This window comes from Lissotriton helveticus, chromosome 2_1, assembly GCF_964261635.1.
Source record: "Lissotriton helveticus chromosome 2_1, aLisHel1.1, whole genome shotgun sequence".
NCBI classification, from domain to species: domain Eukaryota; kingdom Metazoa; phylum Chordata; class Amphibia; order Caudata; family Salamandridae; genus Lissotriton; species Lissotriton helveticus.
Window position 1 is genome coordinate 1,234,249,863 of NC_136059.1, and position 18,590 is coordinate 1,234,268,452.

At 41.8% G+C, this 18,590-nt stretch overlaps 1 protein-coding gene across 1 annotated transcript in view; it reads left to right on the top strand.

Annotated features, from left to right (window-relative positions):
* LOC144819696 (uncharacterized) overlaps nt 1-18,590 on the top strand; it is a 287,938-nt gene that overhangs the window by 602 nt on the left and 268,746 nt on the right. The window lies entirely within an intron of this gene.

Here is an 18,590-nt window from a genome sequence, read left to right on the forward strand (position 1 = left end):
TGTGTGAGAGTGTTACCAACATTTTGCAGAGAAATATTGAGTTTTAGGTTTCATGCAACATCCATAAAAAACAAGTTTCTTTAAAATCACAACAGGACGTCTCATATGAGAAATGGGAGGGTGTCACAGATATTATTTGCAATAATATCATTCAGCTTCTGCTGCGTTACAATATTGAAAACACCCATCACAATCCATGAATATTAGATGTTAGCACAGGAATTTAGTCAAGTGTTCTTGTGCACTGTCAGTGACCTGGCCAAAGAGAGCAAGAAAAGTTGAAATTGAATCATAAATTCAAAGCTCTGACCAGGGGCCCCCAAAATACCTTTGACCCAGGGCCCCCAAATTCCATAGGATGGCACTGGTCACATTGAATACTGGGAGGGAATCTGTAGTCGTTAGACGTTATTTATTTAAGATGCAAACAATGAAAGAAATGTAAACGAGCAAAGCAAAAGCCATTCATATTTATTAAAGAAATCGATGAGCTCCTAAAATGTTGTTTTACTTTACGGCAGGAAGGAATGATAGGTTGTTTGGAAGAATCACGAAAATAACTAGTGATATTTTCCTTCATCAAACTATGCAGGTGATATTTTAATTATCTTTGGTGTCCCTGTTGATTTGTGCGCACAATTATCAATGGTTACTTCCTGATTTAGTCCGTGAGTGGAAAAAAGAATAACACACACACAAACAAACGTCACCACCCCTCGCGTTTTCATTTTTTCACACCATGCGATTACCTGGAGCCTTTTGCTTGTTACAATGAGACAGGATGTTTACCATGTTGTGATCCAGTTTTGCCTCTTGACTTGTGAAGTAAAACAGCTTGAGTTATAGGGATGCTCTTTTACTATATTTTGACGCATAACAGCTCTGCAAGCTTCCTGCTGCGCTGCCGTGCGTCAAAAGAAAAGCACAGGAATGTGCCATACCTACAAGATACGAAAAAACGAAAATGCCTCCTCCACCCTAATCCTTATTTTACTTCAAAAATCAAACTATACTTTATTTAGTTTGATAAGGTATTTTTATTTATACCAACCATTTTTATGTTTTTGAGTTGTTTTTTAAAGATTCATAAATGCAAAAAAAGACCACTGTACATTGATCTATTTACAACACTATACATTATCATTGGAAATATACATGTAACAAAGAAGACAAATCAAAATCAATAAATCAATATCAATCATTCATCCCGAACAGAAACAATTCTAAACAAAACAACACATTATGTACACTTCAAATGTCAAAAATGGATAGACAAAGTGAGACAATGAGGAGTTCAATTAATGTAAACAATATATCTACACATCAGATATTATTTACAAAATACCTACAAGATATGGCACATTCATTCCCTTCTCCCCTGCGCCAGCGCACAAACAGCAGTCATGCGCCAGCGCAGGCACCCTTGCATAATTTTGCAAGGGTGCCTGCGCTTCGGGGATGACTGTTTTTGTGTAGCAAGGGACACCTTCCTGCATGAAAAAAAATATTAAAGGCATTTTCCTCTTTCTATGCATGCTGCAGAATATAACGCATAGAAAGAGGAGAAAGCAAAGAGAAATACAAGTATTTCTCCTCGTTGTGCCATTCCTACGCCCAGGGAGGTGTAGTATTCTGACGTATTCCCAGTTTCACAAAATGTTGAAGATCTGGGAATGTGTCAAGTTCCATGAAAGTTGTGTGGCAACACCCACAGCAGCACCCATGGAATGCCCCTTTCACGCAGAGTAATGTGTGAAAGGGGCTCATATTTACAAGGCAATGAAAAGTCATGCAGGGTGACTTTACTCTAGCCTTGTAAATATGGTCAAGCCCATCACGCCGCTGGTGTGTCAAAAAGATTTGACGCACCGGCAGCGCAATGGGCTTGCAAATAAGCCCCTAAATGTGGAGTGATCAGGTAAACACACATACAACATGTTGGTGCAGAGCTCTAAATGAGCACCTTAGAGTATCAATTGGTATTGGTACCTAAATCCAGTCTTAAAAGAAAGGGATTAAAGCATCTATCCCTGAACTCTTTAAAACTACTATACGCTATATATTTTTTCCACAGTATGACCGTCAGAGGAAGGCAAAAAGGGTGCTGCGTTTTCAGTCACGGCATAGTAGGCACTATACCCAGCACATCCCATCACAATGTCAATTGATTTTTTGCTACTACCTTTTGGTCATCTGTTCTGAGATGTAGTAACCACCAACAGCAGTCATGCCTAGGCGCTCCTTGAGGTAAAAGATAGAGGTCTAACTCTCTCATCCTGTTTAGACAGTCTGTCTGAGTCTTGAGAATAAGGTTTTCCTAAAAAAGGTTGTTCAATTAATTAGTTATATGTGCCTTCTAGAGAGAGCCTCCACTACCGCTTCTTAATTACTTCATTTGTGCTGGTGGTTGAAGGTGGTGGTCACCGGTTCTCATGTTTTGGGACTGGGACTTATTTCTTATCATCATATTGTGACCGAGAACATGAGAAAGAAAGGCAGAAAGGAGGAGGAAGAAAAAGATAGACAAACAGAGAGAAAAGGCAGGGATGCGAAAGAACCTGTCACTTTCATTTTAACAATCAAATCCTCCACGTTTGATCATTCAGCTTCTTTAGTTAAATTCATCAACAGATCATGGAGTTTTAGAGAGGAACCAGAGGCGTAGCTAAAGCTTGTGGCGCCCGGGTCTAGCCCTCAGATTGCCGCCCCTGGAGAGGGGGCTGGGAAAAAAAGGACCGAGAGACACGTAGTATCACTGCTAATAGTTACCTCGATCATGCAAGTTACATGCACATACATGACACGGTCCAAGGCTACACAGTTAAATACACCAGTGACCGGCAGTACAAAGGAGAACACACAGACTGCCACCCTGCAGGATTTCAGAAAGGGCCTAAAAACATGGTTATTCGATTAACGTCCCTCATCAGCAGCACCGCCCCCACCCCCCAGCGCCTAGATACCCTCACAGGTGATAAGTAGCGCTATGCAAATCTTGTTTGTTTGATTGATTGACACCCAAATTCCACACATCGCTAGTGCGCTATATAAGTTTTATCTGTAAAACTGTATGTCTTTGCAAGTTAAGTGACCACTTCAATGGCGATTGTGCTGTCATTAAATGACAGTGCACTAACACACCATGCTTTAATGATATATGTGCAACATTGTGAGTTCAGTGATGAAGCATTGATGGCAGCTACGCCAATCTGAAAATTGTTTGAGTACCACTGGGTGTTCCCAGTCCTGTTTATCTTGGTTATTACCTTCTCTGACTCAACGAAATTCTAGTCCCCCTCCCATATGAATGTGTCACAAGCCCTTTAGACATTATTAAGGCAGGTATTGTCCTGATAATATGGTAACCAGATATTTTAATCATTTGCATTTTTAAAGAAGGGCACATGTTGTGTGTGTTTTTAGTGTCTCACCAGAGTGGCCAAAAAAAGAAGCCTGCTGTGGTAGGCCCTTTATAGTTTGCAGAGCTCGATACAGTTTGGCCTTTGTGCTAAGGCTGGGTGTTAAGCTATCTGGATTCCTCCTTGCACAATTGTTGGCGTGTGCAGGCCTCTTTTGCGTTTCCTTATTAAACTGTTTCTTATCCTCCTGTCATTTATAAGACATGATATGTTGGCATGACATTAATGAGCACCATTTAGACTTATCTCCTTGATATAATCTTTTACTGGAGTTTAGTAAAGATATTGTGACACATCGGCCCCTGGGGTTGCAGTAAATTTCACGGAACCTGACAGGAGAGCTGCTCGTGATACCTAGTTTGTCAGATGCGCCAAATTAGTGTCACGCTAACACAATCTAGTCTAGCCAGTCAAAAAATCACTGAATAAAGAGACAAGAAAATATTTGCGCGGAACGGAAATTTTGAAGCAAAAGTGGGTATTTCTCACCGCAGGCACTAGGGTCATAAAAACAGGCAGCACAGACCACAGGCATGCATAGGCTCTGAGTGGCAGCATGTCCCGTGTTATTAGTGGTCGAGGTCGTGTTTTTTTTAAACACGCAAGCACGTCCCATGACGCATTGCAGTGGCGCAGGGAAAGAGTGTCGTGCCCTGTTAGCAACGCGCTGCTTTTGCTTACACGTATTCCCAGCGTCTTGAGCTGGAATGCGGCTGCTTTTAAAACTGCGATTTAAAGACAAATTTAATCTGAGGTTGCATTGCAATCTGCCACAATCCTTTCAGGTCTCAGTACCTCTCACAGGCGAACAGGTGCATCTCCACAAGCTCGTCAGCTCAATTACTTTAACTGTAACTCTAAACCTAGAACACTAACCCTAACCACAAACCTGCGGTAAGACCCAATCGAAACACTTGTGTTCATCCAAACATTAAAACTAACCCGCAATCTACGCATAATCATACATTTATCTCTAAACCTATTGTTAATCCAAGCAATGCTAATAATTTCAGTCCTTGTTCCACCCCTATCCCATTCATCTAACCATCACCCTCATCCTAGTTGTAACCTAATTCTTTCTAACATTAATATTAACTGTTACTTCAACTCAAACACCAATAATAGCTTTAAGGCAACCACTAACTCTTGCCCTAACTCGAGAATAGCAGATCTTCCCCCAGATTCATCAAAGTCCCGTTTTGCGAGTCCTTAATAGCGATTTTTAAGGAATCGCTATTAAAGACTCGCAAAACGGGATGCATGTAGAAATCGCAATCTTTTTTGCGATTTCTACTGCTTCCTTATTTGCGATTCGGTAATTGCTAATCGCAAATAAGGAATGGCTTTCCCATTCATTCCTATGGGCCTAAATAGGAATGAATGGGGAGTCATTCCTTATTTGCGATTAGCAATTAGCGAATCGCAAATAAGGAAGCGATTTCAAGGGTGCCAGGGTGTCCAAAGGTCACCCTGTAGCACCCCTGAAATGGTAAGGTACACTGGTGTTGCGCACACACATGTCCAAAGGACATGTGTGTGTGTAACTTACAACTTAGAAAAATGCACTGAAGTGCATTTTTCCAAGTTTCCGCTATTTACCATGTAGTTAGACTTCGCGGTAAATAGCGGCCCCAGATTGCGAATTCGCAATTTTAAAATGGTTCATGAATTGCATTTAAGGAATCTCAAATTGAGATTCCTTAAATGCAATTATTCGCAATTTAGCGATTTCTAAAAATGCGATTTTTGCATTTGGGATGATGAATTCCAAATGCAAAAATAGCGCTCGCAAAGGGCCACATTCTCAGAATCTGGCCCTTTGCGAGACGATTTCGGCTTGATGAATCTGGCTGCTTGTTTCAGTGCAAGATTTGTGCATGCTGTGGTGCCTTATGTTAAAAACAAGTTCTGCAAACCTTAGTCTAGTCTCTAGATGTCACCAGGTAGGTATGTATAACTGCCTTACTCACTGGCCTATCAAGTCTGGCTTCCCCACGTTATTATTAATCTCAACAGCAAGGCTTACTACAAGCATGGAAAGGGCACACCACAACTCATCAGTTAGCGAATGTCTGATCTCGCTCCTAGTAGAGAAACACTGCATACTGTGTGCATAACCTTCAAATTCTTTCACCAACCTACCTAGCATCAACAATTGCACGCCACTGGGCAAAACAGAAACCCCAGAAACAAAGAAGCACTGTTGCTTGTAGCTCTGAAATTCAACATACAAAAATCGTATGGCCTTATTTAGAGATTGGTGAATGGTGACTGCAATACTCTGCCACACAGTGGCACATATCCTGTGCTCTGTATACAAAGGCTATAGGCTACAATGCATATGTAATACATTTGTGTCTGAGTATCCCATCAGCCAAACTCGGCCAAACTCCAAAGTAGGCCCTTACTTCATCTCAATAACAGCACCCAGAATATGGATTTTTATTTATCCAATAAAACTCCATATTCATGCATCATAACACCTAATACTAACACTTGGATCACTGACATAATATTGACAGTCACAATATCGAGATGTCAAAATATCGAGGTAAAAATATCGACTGACAAAATATCAGCTTCCTATCTTCAAACAGGTAAGTACAAAAATATCGACTCCAAAATATCGAGTGTAAAAAATATAGACTGTCAAAATATCGTTTTTTTTAAATGTCTTAAAAGTAATTTAAAAGTAATATAATAATAAATAAAATTAATTTTAACTTATTTAAAATACTTAAATAAACATAAAATAAAAAAAATTATTATAACTTTAAAAATAGTAATTTATTTTGAATACATATATATATATTCACTGAAAAAACCATAGGTTATAGACCATATATAGTTAGGAATTAGCATTTACAAAACCTTGAAAATTCACTGAAAAAACCATGGGTTATAGACCATATATAGTTAGGAATTAGCATTTAAAAAACCTTATTTTACTCACACAAAACCATTGAAATTCCATATATAGTTAGTTGTACTAACTATATTTCGCACACCCGCAATCCACTGCTGATGATGTCACATATTACATCATTCATGACATGGTCAGTGACATCACTGATGACATCACTGATGACATCTCAAATGACATCACTGATGACATCACTGATGACATCACTGATGATAACATCCAGTGACTGTATGTTTCTGTAAAGTTAAAATATGGATGTATAAGTGTCTGGATGATGTATTTAGTAGGTGCATGACTGACTGTATAAGTGAGTGATTAAATGTGTCTCACTGAGTGCATGGGTTAGTGACTAAACTGTTTTAAATTGTGCACCATTGTGTCTGTTGTTTTGTAATCTGATGCAATTGTTGATCATTAGCTATATGACTAACTATATGGGTTATTGATTAGTTGGCCAAGTATTTGTATGGGAGGTGTATGACTCTGTGCATAGATGTGTGAGCAGTTGATTCACTAGATGTATGGGTTCAAAAGTGCATGTGGAAACAGCTGTATGGGCGGTTTACTGTGTTCATGAGTGTATTGGTGAGTGAATGGATATCTCAGTGCTACATGTCAAAGTCAGTACATATGTAAAACACAGTACATGTGGTAGTTGACATATATAAATAACTGTGCATATGAGCCAGTGAATGTGTGAGTGGCTGTATGGATTATTGTGAACTTGTATCAGGGATTGTATAACAGAGTAAATATGTGTTATTATATGTTTCAATAAGTAAGGTGTGTTTAACTATATAGTTTTCGGAAATGGAGGTGTGATTGATTCTTTGCAAGACTGATTAGGTGTGTGAGTAACTCCATGGATGAGTGACAGTCTGTGAGTGTCTGTTTACACTGAGTGTATCTAAGGTTATATTAGAGTCTGAAGAGGTTCATCGTATCATCACATGAATGATGTCATGAGTAATGTCAAATGAGATGTCATCAGTGATGTCATCAGTGATGTCATTTGAGATGTCATCAGTGATGTCATCAGTGATGTCACTGACCATGTCATGAATGATGTAATATGTGACATCATCAGCAGTGGATTGCGGGTGCGCGATATATAGTTAGTACAACTAACTATATATGGAATTTCAATGGTTTTGTGTGAGTAAAATAAGGTTTTTTAAATGCTAATTCCTAACTATATATGGTCTATAACCTATGGTTTTTTCAGTGAATTTTCAAGGTTTTGTAAATGCTAATTCCTAACTATATATGGTCTATAAACTATGGTTTTTTCAGTGAATTTCATTGGTTTTTTAAAAGCTAATATCTGTAGCTGTAAAATGTATTCTTCTTTAAATCCAAACATATATTTTATATGTTTATTAATAATTTTTTTTTTAATACTTTTTTTTTGTAAGCTCCCGGGGCGCGGACAGGTGAACGCACGGGTAAGCGCAATCTTGCTGTGCGCCCTGGGGCGCGTACTAATACGCGTCCCGGAAGCGCTATTGCCGCGAACGAAAACGAAAACAACATCGTGACGTATCGCGTAGCCGCCACGCCTTGCGTCATAAGACACGTATCGCGTAGCCGCGAGATGCGTCTTATGACGCACCGCGTAAGCGCACCCGGAAGCGCATACGATCGCGCAACGTAAGCGCCCGATGCGCTTACGATACACGCCCGGGTCGCGCCTCGGGGCGCGTAGCGTAAGCGCGTCAAACCCTGTGACTTTAAAATAACACTTTTCATTGGTTCAGAACTTTTTTTTTTCCAAATTGTGTGAAACCCACCCATTTCTCTCACTATTGCTTTGTACTTGGAGAGAGCAAGAGCTGTTCTGTCTACTCTATCTCCTACTTTTCTAATCTCCAGCAATGGCTGCAAGAGAGTCATCCAGCAGTGATTCAGATGGATTTTTAGATGAGGACCCTCCTCAGCAAAAGAAAAAAACCCATTTCATCTGGAAATTTTACGACATCCCTGAAGGACAGAAAAAAGTCAACGCTCCCAAAGTAACCTGCAAAATATGTGGGAGTAGTTTATCCAGAGGCAATCCTCTGAAAAAATATAGTTTTGGGAATGCTAATTTGATCAGGCATGTGAAAAGAAGACACCCTAACAACTTTGCCAGGGAGAGTGTCAGAGAGCTGGCACGGAATGTACCAAAAGATGGCGGCAGCACCTCCACTGGTGGAGCAACACCTTCGGGATCACCCCGTGGAAGAATGGTCCCTAACATTCAGCCGGTGTTTGCAGGCATCAAATTTTTGTGCACGGAGTGTGACGAACTGCTCTGCTATGGGGAGCAGAGTGTTGAACTCATTGCCCTAAAGAAACAGCAACACCGCTGCTCTGCCAGTCCCTAAATTTTCAATTTTTTTTGCTCCTGTTGAGCAGTTTTGGAATCCCTGTTTTTGTTTTTCCCTTGAAAAAAATCCAAAAAAAATATACAATTGTTTTAAAAAGTCTAAAAAAAATATAAAACAACAAAAACAAAAAAAATATATATAAAACAACAAAATCAAAAAAAAAGTTCTTTTCAGAACTACCTCCAATTTATAAAAAGAAGCTTTTTTTTTTTAAAAAAGTCTGTCATTTTTAATCTCCATGGTACACTCCCCCGTAAGCTCCCCGGTGCGCGTACCGGGCGCTCCCCCCCGAGAAAATCTTTTTCACCCGCGGGAGCCTTTTATGGCCCCCACATCAAAAGTAGGGGGTCAGGGGGGTGTACCCTGCCCCCTTTTGCTCATTTCCCCCTTTTGATTCTTGCCACCTCTTGTGTCTCAATCCCACCGAGACACAAGATGGCGGCCGCTGCGGACTGTTTCGAATGTTTACAGACACCCGAGAACCAATCAGCTTGCCGTGCGCAAGTCGCGTGGCGCGCCTGAAGCGCTCCCCGGTACGCGTACCGGGGCGCGGCTCTAGATATATATCTTTTTTTAAACCTAATTTACTCAAAAGTCACAGGACCACATATCTTGAGACCTAGCAAAGGCACATCCGGCAAACAATATCTACAATTTTGCCAAGTTTCGTGGAAATCCATTCAGCCGTTCGGGCTAAAAGTGAGGCCAACCGCCCTATGGAAAACTCAATGTTAAAAACACGTTTTGGGACCCCCCTTTTTTCTCGGCCCCCCCTTGACGAAACCCCCCCAAATTTTCAGGGGCTGCTCAGAAACAAAATGTTCCATTTTCCTGAAAATTTCAGCCAATTCCGTCCACAAACGCCAAAGTTATTAGACATAGAATTTTCAAAAATCCCATAGAGAAAAAATCCTAACTATATATACCTACTGGCGACCGCCAGTAGGTAATATATATATATACATATTATTAACAAAACATATACAATATATTATTAACAAAACATATACAATATTTTTACCGTAGGATAGCAAGAGGTTTAAATGTACTGTAACGACTCCAGTGAGTGCAACAGAAGGGAAAGCGTTGGATAGCGTAGGGGTAAAAATTACTATTCCCACTCCAGAGAGTGCAACAGTAGGGAAAGCGTTGGATAGCGTAGGGGTAAAAATTACTATTCCCACTCCAAAGAGTGCAACAGTAGGGAAAGCATTGGATAGCGTAGGGGTTAAAATTACTATTCCCACTCCAGAGAGTGCAACAGTAGGGAAAGAGTTGGATAGCGTAGGGGTAAAAATTACTATTCCCACTCCAGAGAGTGCAACAGTAGGGAAAACGTTGGATAGCGTTGGGATTAAAATGACTATTCCCACTCCAGAGAGTGCAACAGTAGGGAAAACGTTGGATAGTGTAGGGGTGAAAATTACTATTCCTACTCCAGAGAGTGCAACAGTAGTGAAAGAGTTGGATAGCGTAGGGGTAATAATTACTATTCCCACTCCAGCGAGTGCAACAGTAGGGAAAGCGTTGGATAGCGTAGGGGTAAAATGTACTATTCCCACTCCAGAGAGTGCAACAGTATGGAAAACGTTGGATAGCGTAGGGGTAAAAATTACTATTCCCACTCCAATGAGTGCAGCAGTAGGAAAAGCGTTGGATAGCGTAGGGGTTAAAATTACTATTCCAACTCCAGAGAGTGCAACAGTAGGGAAAGAGTTGGATAGCGTAGGGGTAAAAATTACTATTCCCACTCCAGAGAGTGCAACAGTAGGGAAAGCGTTGGATAGCGTAGGGGTTAAAGTTACTATTCCCACTCCAGAGAGTGCAACAGTAGTGAAAGAGTTGGATAGCGTAGGGGTAAAAATTCCTATTCCCACTCCAGCGAGTGCAACAGTAGGGAAAGCGTTGGATAGTGTAGGGGTAAAAATTACTATTCCAACTCCAGAGAGTGCAACAGTAGGGAAAGCGTTGGAAAGCATAGGGGTAAAAATTACTATTCCCACTCGAGAGAGTGCAACAGTAGGGAAAGCGTTGGATAGCGTAGGGGTAAAAATTACTATTCCCACTCCAGAGAGTGCAACAGTAGGGAAAGCGTTGGATAGCGTAGGGGTTAAAATTACTATTCCAACTACAGAGAGTTCAACAGTAGGGAAAGAGTTGGATAGCGTAGGGGTTAAAATTACTATTCCAACTTCAGAGAGTGCAATAGTAGGGAAAGTAAATACTTCATATATAAATATAAATAACATAAATAGTAATACCAATTACAAATTAATAAAATATTTAAAAATTGTATAAAATATATTAAATAAATTATGTATAAATACAAATTAAAATTATTTAATTATAAAAATTACCTACTAATACAATTAATTCTAATAAATTAATCTATTAATTTTAATTACCAATTATATTTTAATTAATTAGCAATTAATAAATTAATTAACATATCTTTCTCTAAATAAATATCAATAAATAAATTAACATATTTAATTAATTATAATTAAATTACTTCCCATCCTATTCCCCTATAAATCCACAACCCGCTACATAAAATAAATTACTAAAATTAAAATAATTATCAATTAATCAATTATAATGAATTACCAATTATATTTTAATTAATTAACAATTAATCATTAATTAACAATTAAGTCTAAATAAACATCAATAAATAAATTAACATATTTAATTAATTATAATTAAATTACTTCCCACCCTATTCCCCTATAAACCCACAACCCGCTACAGAAAAGAAATTACTAAAATTAAAATATTTATCAATTAATCAATTATAATTAATTACCAATTATATTTTAATTAATTACCAATTAATAATTAATTAACCATTAATTCTAAATAAATATCAATAAATAAATTAACATGTTTAATTAATTATAATTAAATTACTTCCCACCCTATTCCCCTATAGACCCACAACCTGCTACAGAATTATATTACACAAAAAATTAAAAATAATATTAACTTACCTTAAATTCGATATTTTTGTTGTCTATATTATGTCTAGTCGATATTATGTCCATTCTATATTTTTGATTAGATATTATGTCCAATCTATTCGATATAAATTTTTTCTAGTCGATATTTTTGTTGTCTATATTAGGTCTAGTCGATATCATGAACTCGATATTTTGACTCTATACCCTAACACTTACGTTTGTGACATTAAATTGCAGCTCTCTCCAGCACCTGCACCACCACATATGCAGTGTCATTTTTAAATCAAATATTGTAGCGTGGAGAACTAACTGACGACATAACGTTCACTATAAGACAACTCATCTTTGCTAACATGGATTTATATGACTTGGATGCATTTCTCAGAATATGTATCTACAAATTGCAAAATGCTCTGACGTCATCCTGAATATTTCTTTGTAAATGTGTATGTTTTTTATTTGTAAAAAAAAAACTGTAGAGTACTTTAACGTCGTCTGCGTGTGGTATAACATTTCAAATAAAGAAATAAAAACATAGAAATTACCAGCATTCGCAGGGTTCTATACTTTTTGGAATGTTCTCCGACACTCCACTGTACAACCAGTGGCCATGTCTACGTTTCTGTAGTTGCAGGGCAATGCCTGCAATGTTCACCTCATGGTTTGTGCATGTGGAGGGGCGCAGCTGGCACCGGAAGTACAGATAAAAACAGCAGGCTGGACATAAAGGAAGCATAGCTGCCAAGATTTCAGATTGCTATGTGTGACTTTTTATAATGTCAGCTTAATTATGAGTGACATTTCAACAACTATGAGTGACACTTTTTTCGCAAGGAAAATCAAGCAATAAAAACAACGGAAACATAACTATCAGAAATTACACCCATTTGAGCAAAGAGAAACTGTAGAAAGATTTTAAAAACGGCTGCAAAGCACTGGAAATGGAGGGTACACGCGTAACCTAGAGGTCACAACCCCTCTGCAGACTGTAATTTATCTCAAAAAGACACACTGAGCAATTTGATAAAAATGAATCCGCTGATAACAGCAGGGTGTGCGGAGCCGCCCATTATTTATTAACAACCTGAGGCTGAAGCTACGTTCCATTGCTAGTCTAAGCAATTAACATTGAGACACAATTAAGCATGGGGGTGCATGCAAGCCTCAGGAGAAAGGTTTGATTAAAGTACACATAGCCTAGGGGTCACAACTCGGCTGTAGTCAGTTTTATTTCAAATATATATACTTTTTGAGAGAGTGAGCATTAAAAAGCCTGCGCTATCTAAGAGTACTTGCACCAGTGCGTGTTATGCAGCAGGCTGTAAAAGTAGTCTAAAATACATATGGCACTGCACAGAAGTGTTTGTTTTAAAACATACCGACACTCGTACTGACTTCTGAAGATGAATGACTACTTGTGGCAGCTGTGCATCGGATCCCGAGCACAGGTGCCACGACTTGAGAAGCTCCTATACTTCTGCACAGGTTCGCCGGTGACTCAGAAGGCCTGCCTCACTCGAGTAAGCCACAGGTAGGCCTGAGGTCATGGGTCGAGTCGCCAGGCGGGATCTCATCATCATGCTGCTTTGAGCCACTCTCAGCAGCCTTGCCCAGCACTTAGCAGGCTGTTGTGCTGACTAACTTAATTAAGCTGCGGCCGGCGTTGCCTGGGCCCGCCTGTCCCGTATGGTGTGCGGTGCGTTGGTGGTGGGAATCCAGAATGTATGTATGTATGTATGTATTGCATACTTCTATAGCGCAACACTGTCACCCAAAGGGTATCCTGGCGCTTTGACTATACATAGCTAATGCACACCTACAAGGATCATACTGCTCTTGGAAAGAGATAGGTCTTCAACCCTCTCTTAAACGGCAAAAGTTCTCCCTGACTCCTCAGGGAAAACGGGAGAGAGTTCCAAAGCTTGGCAGCTGAAAACCCGAAAGAACGGCCTCCCATCCTTAACCTTTGGATCCTGGGAACAACTACCAGACATGCCGAAGAAGATTGTAGAGTTCGAGAGGTAGAATACCAGGAGAAAAGATTTTGCAATAAGACAGGTCCCTGTCCATGCAAGGCTTTGAAAACCAAGCAAGATGCTTTAAAAAGAATACGCTGCTGAACAGGCAGCTAATGAAGGTCTAACAGCGCTGTAGTAGAAGAGGCAGCACGCGATCGAGAGAGTGCAAGTTTAGCTGCCATATTTTGTATGCGCTGCAGCTTACCAATCAGATTTTTAGGCGCTCCCAGAAGCAGTGCGTTGCAGTAATCTAACCTGCTAAGAATAATCCCACGCACTACCTCTGGTCTAGCCTGTTCCGGAAGCATAGGAAGAACTTTCCGCAGCATACGCAACAGCATCATGCATGTGGCCACCGTTTTATTAGCAAATGCGTCCAGTTGTAAATTGGGGCCAAACATGACCCCCAGGTTACGAGCAGATTCCGCTGCTGTCACCGCTCCCAATGAAGAAGTAGGCCAGAAGTCCTCTGGCAGGGAGCGCGGAACACGGTCGTTTGAACAGTACAACACCTCGGTCTTAGACCCGTTGAACTGGAGAGAGTTGGAACGCAACCAGTCTGCTGTTGCTGTCATACAGCGATGAAAAGTCTCCAGAGATACCGCATCTTTGCCTTCCAGGGAGAAGACCAGCTGAGTGTCATCGGCGTAATTAATTACCGTGACACCAAAAGATCTTATCAGGTGGATCAGAGGGCGGAGATATAAGTTAAACAGGATTTGGCTGATGGCCGAGCCCTGGGGCATGCCCTGTCCCACTTTACAGACTCCTGATCTAAAAGGAGGCAATGCCACCACCTGTTGCCTATTGTGGAGATACAAGACTAACCAGTCCCGTGCCAACCCTGTTACCCCAATCTCCTCCAGTCTACTAATGAGAGTAGTGTGGCTGACCGTGTCGAACGCGGCCGACATGTCGAGCAGCACTAAAAAATCTGGCCGACCAGTGTCGACACGCGAACGAAGATTGTCCAACACGACCACCAGTGCGGATTCCGTACCATGCGCTGGTCTGAAGCAGAACTGGGCCACATCCAGATAGATGTTATCTTCCAGAAATCTGGACAGAGACTGGGTGACCACCTTCTCCATGATCTTAACCGAAAAAGGGAGCAGGGAAATAGGCTGATAGCTTGCTAGACAGGTGGGATCAAGCGTAGGCTTCTTCAGGAGAGAGGAAACCACCGCCAAGAAACCACCGCCAATTTCCAACACTCCGGAACCATAGCGGTATGAAAAGACTGAAGACAAACCAAGTACAATGGGCGAAAGAGTTCCTCCTGGAAAAGTTTCCAAAATTTACGAGGTAGTGGGTCCATAGGAGAGCCCGACGACACAACCTGTGCTAATTTGCAAAAATCATCAAATGGAAGGAGAGAAAAGCAGCTCAGCTGTGGCCGGCCAGTCAAACCTTCAGAATCACCCAGTAAGGGTGTGGTGGCAGGAAGCAACAGAGGCTGGGAATCCGGCCTAGACAGCCCACCCAGGATTGTTGTGATCTTATCTTCAAATGCGGCTGCCAAGGAATCGCAAAGAGCCTGAGAGGCTGGAATATTATTCATGGCACATGCGGGACGAGAAAGATCATTGACGATCTTAAACAAGGTCTGCGACTTATTAGTCGCCTGATTCAGGGATTCCTTGAGGTAGGTGGCTTTTGCACACTTAATCTGTGCTTTATATTTCAACAGCGTCTGCCTGAAAAGAGCTCTTGCCGGGTCAGAATAGTGCTTCCTCCAGGCCCTTTCTGCCAGTTTACATCGCTGCTTCAGCTGCAGAAGGTCCTTAGAGTACCAAGGCATAGCACGTTTCTGTCTGTCCCTTGATCTACGTAGAGGGGCCACCTTATCCAGAGAGTTGAAAATTTGCTGGCACAGACTAGAATAACTCTCTTCTATGTTACTCCCCAGAGAGAACCCTCCGGGAAGTAAAGTTGGTAAAACGGGGTTTTTTAAGAGTCTGGACCATGGCCTACAAACTTTAGTAGGTCCCGACCTGACATCTCTCAGAGACCCCGCCGGGAGATGGAGAGAAAAGGAGACTAGCGCATTGTCCGTCCAACACTGGGGGCTTATGTCATTCACCACCACCTGTGCGGCGTCTGCAAAAACTAGATCCAGGATATGGCCCTTCAAATGGGTCGTAGAAAGTACCAGCTGCTGCAGCTGAATATTGCTGCAGGCCTGGCATAGATCACTATAGGCTGTATCTAGAGGCCCATTCGGCCACAGATTAAAATCTCCCAGAACAATTAGTCTAGTATGGGAGTTTGAAAGATCATAAATAAGATCAATCAACTCAGGCAGAGTTGATAGTGTATTGCCTGGCGGTCTGTAGCATAATACTCCAGATTGCAATACTCCTTTTTGAGCACTAAATGAAAACCCCATAAGTTCAAAGCCCAACACCTCCTTGATCTCCAACTGAGTAAGGGCCAGAGTTTCTCAAAATATGAAACCTATTCCTCCCCCTCTATTCTTCCGGCGAGGAGTGTGCCTAATTTTGTAGCCCAATGGACAGGCCAGTCCAAGTTCTACATCACTATCTGCCCGCGTCCATGTCTCCGTGAGGAAGAGCACATCCAGCCCAAAGGACTGAATGAGAAGTGTGATCTCAACATGATGCTTGCAAAGGGACCGGACGTTAAGCAGGCCACAAGCAAGCACCTCCGGCTTGCAAACATTATTGTCCTGCTGGGCATTGCTCATTCGACCCGGGTCAAGCTGTAAAAGCTCAGCCTTAGAGTAGACTTTACGAGGGGAGAAAGGAGAGGCAGCATAACCGGCAATAAACGTGCCCGTTGCGTGAACGGGCGCAAACGGGCTTACCTCTGGCGCACCTCCGGCGCGCCTACGCTGCACGCTTGGGAGGAGTCCATCTTAAATACCGTAGATCGCGGGAGTCCTATGAGGGCAAGCCGCTGGCCCCTCACCCAAGATGGCGCCTAGGAATTCTCCCCTCCTGGACACCCACACACAATATGGCGGCCAGAAACGGCGCGAAGCATTCCCAGTAAGCCCCAAGTATCCCTCTGTCCCGCAAAGCGTGGACGGCAAAACTATTATGGTGCAGGTAAGCTCTACCTAATATTCCCAATGTCTCTAGAAGATTAAGGGTGCCTGCGATCTGTACTCGCGCTCCGCGAATATGGCAAATGCAAATATATTTTTAAAAAGCTAAAATCAAAAGGCACTCAAAAGCAATAGCGAGTCACGCAAGCGCACAGCAAGCCGTCAATCCATTCCACAAGATCCCCACCGGGACAGGGTCGAATAGCTCGAGGCTGTCTCCCAAGATGTCGCGCAGTTCAGAAACCTTTGATGAAATGCCACCCACTCGATGCGCACGGCGGGCGCCAGCTGAGCTCAGCATGACTGCGGTACCTGTGACTCGTCCCCGTCCTAGCCCGTGTCTGTGCATGGGAGGTTGGCATTGCCCAGGAGAGACTGCATGAACTCGGGGTGACCCGGTCGCGATTCGCACGCGCACCACACCACCACCACTATGCTAGGTGGTGGTGCGTGCAACGTGTGTGCAGCGTGTGTGCGCTGCAGGCAGCAGTTGCAAGCAGGTGAGTTTGCTTGCACTTCAAACTGTGCCGCGCGGCGCGGGCGCGGCACTGGTGGCCCATTGCGGCAGCCTTTATAATTTATTTGGGGGCTGGGGACACTGACTGACAGTGTCAGACACTGAGTGTCCCTAAATGAATCATAAAGGCTGCCGCTACGGGCCACAAGCCATGCGCGGCTGCCGCCTCCAAAACAGTGCCTCCTGGGGCGGTCCGCCCCCCCCCCCATCCCCCACTCCCCTAGCTACGCCACTGAGAGGAACCGACATGCTTTGATCCTCAGAGCCAGTACCCTGGGGATCAGGTTAGTCCTTCACTTTGGGGTCCCTATCTGAAAATATTGAATATTTCATAACACATCCAGTGCATTAGCAGTGAATAAGCAGCCTATGGTCCCAACATTGTGTAACCCATCCCAGATCCCATTTCTAGCAGCGCTGGTGTGAACTTACGATTAATAAAACATCTTTTCTGAAAATGATACCCTGCTCACATCTCTTGATTATATTTCATCCCAGGTGTGGACAGGTTAGGCAATCATTCATTAAGGGTTCCTCCCAAACATTTCAGGCCTGATTTACAAAGGTAAGCTTACACGTTTGTGTAAGTTTAGGACTGTTTGGCATTCACAATTTATTTTACGAATAGTCTCTTTAGAGGTGTGGTGTCTCCGCACATAAAAAGATAGGCCGGTTAGAGGCTAAAATGGAATTTAACTTGGTACCCTTTGGACAGAGCCCTCTCTAAATGTCCCAGTTGTTCCCTACAGGGAGAACTTTGACGTTTTCAACATTCATTTTAATACTTGCTTTAATGCAGTAGAACTCAATGACCATTAATAAACTGAAGAGAGCATTAATAATGCAGGTAGTGCATTATTGCCCCATGCCACTTTTGACATATCTCTGTGCAGACCTTCAAGCTCTCTCCCAATTAGGAGCTGTTTGAGGGTATTCAGGTGTTGCAATGTCCTTCAAAATGGTACTTGTACAGGTTTTTGAGTGGAGCTGCAAAGTTGAAAAATCTGATTGCATGTAAGAAAATCAATAGCAAATACATTGTCTGCTATAATTATCATTGTCTGCATATTGTTTTCAAAAATATTGTTGAAGTGTGTATCCGTTTTCTACTATTAACTTCAATGGGGTGTTAATCTTGAAAACAATAATTAGAACACTTTAGTTTTGTCAGATGATATTAGGCAACGGTATTCTGGTACAATCACAAAATGTATTAGATTGCTGTAGTAGGGAAATAAATAGATGTGGGTGTTTCAGATGCCATAGGGATAAAACAGTTTGACACCAAATCTTGAGAAGTAAGGCCTTATTGTT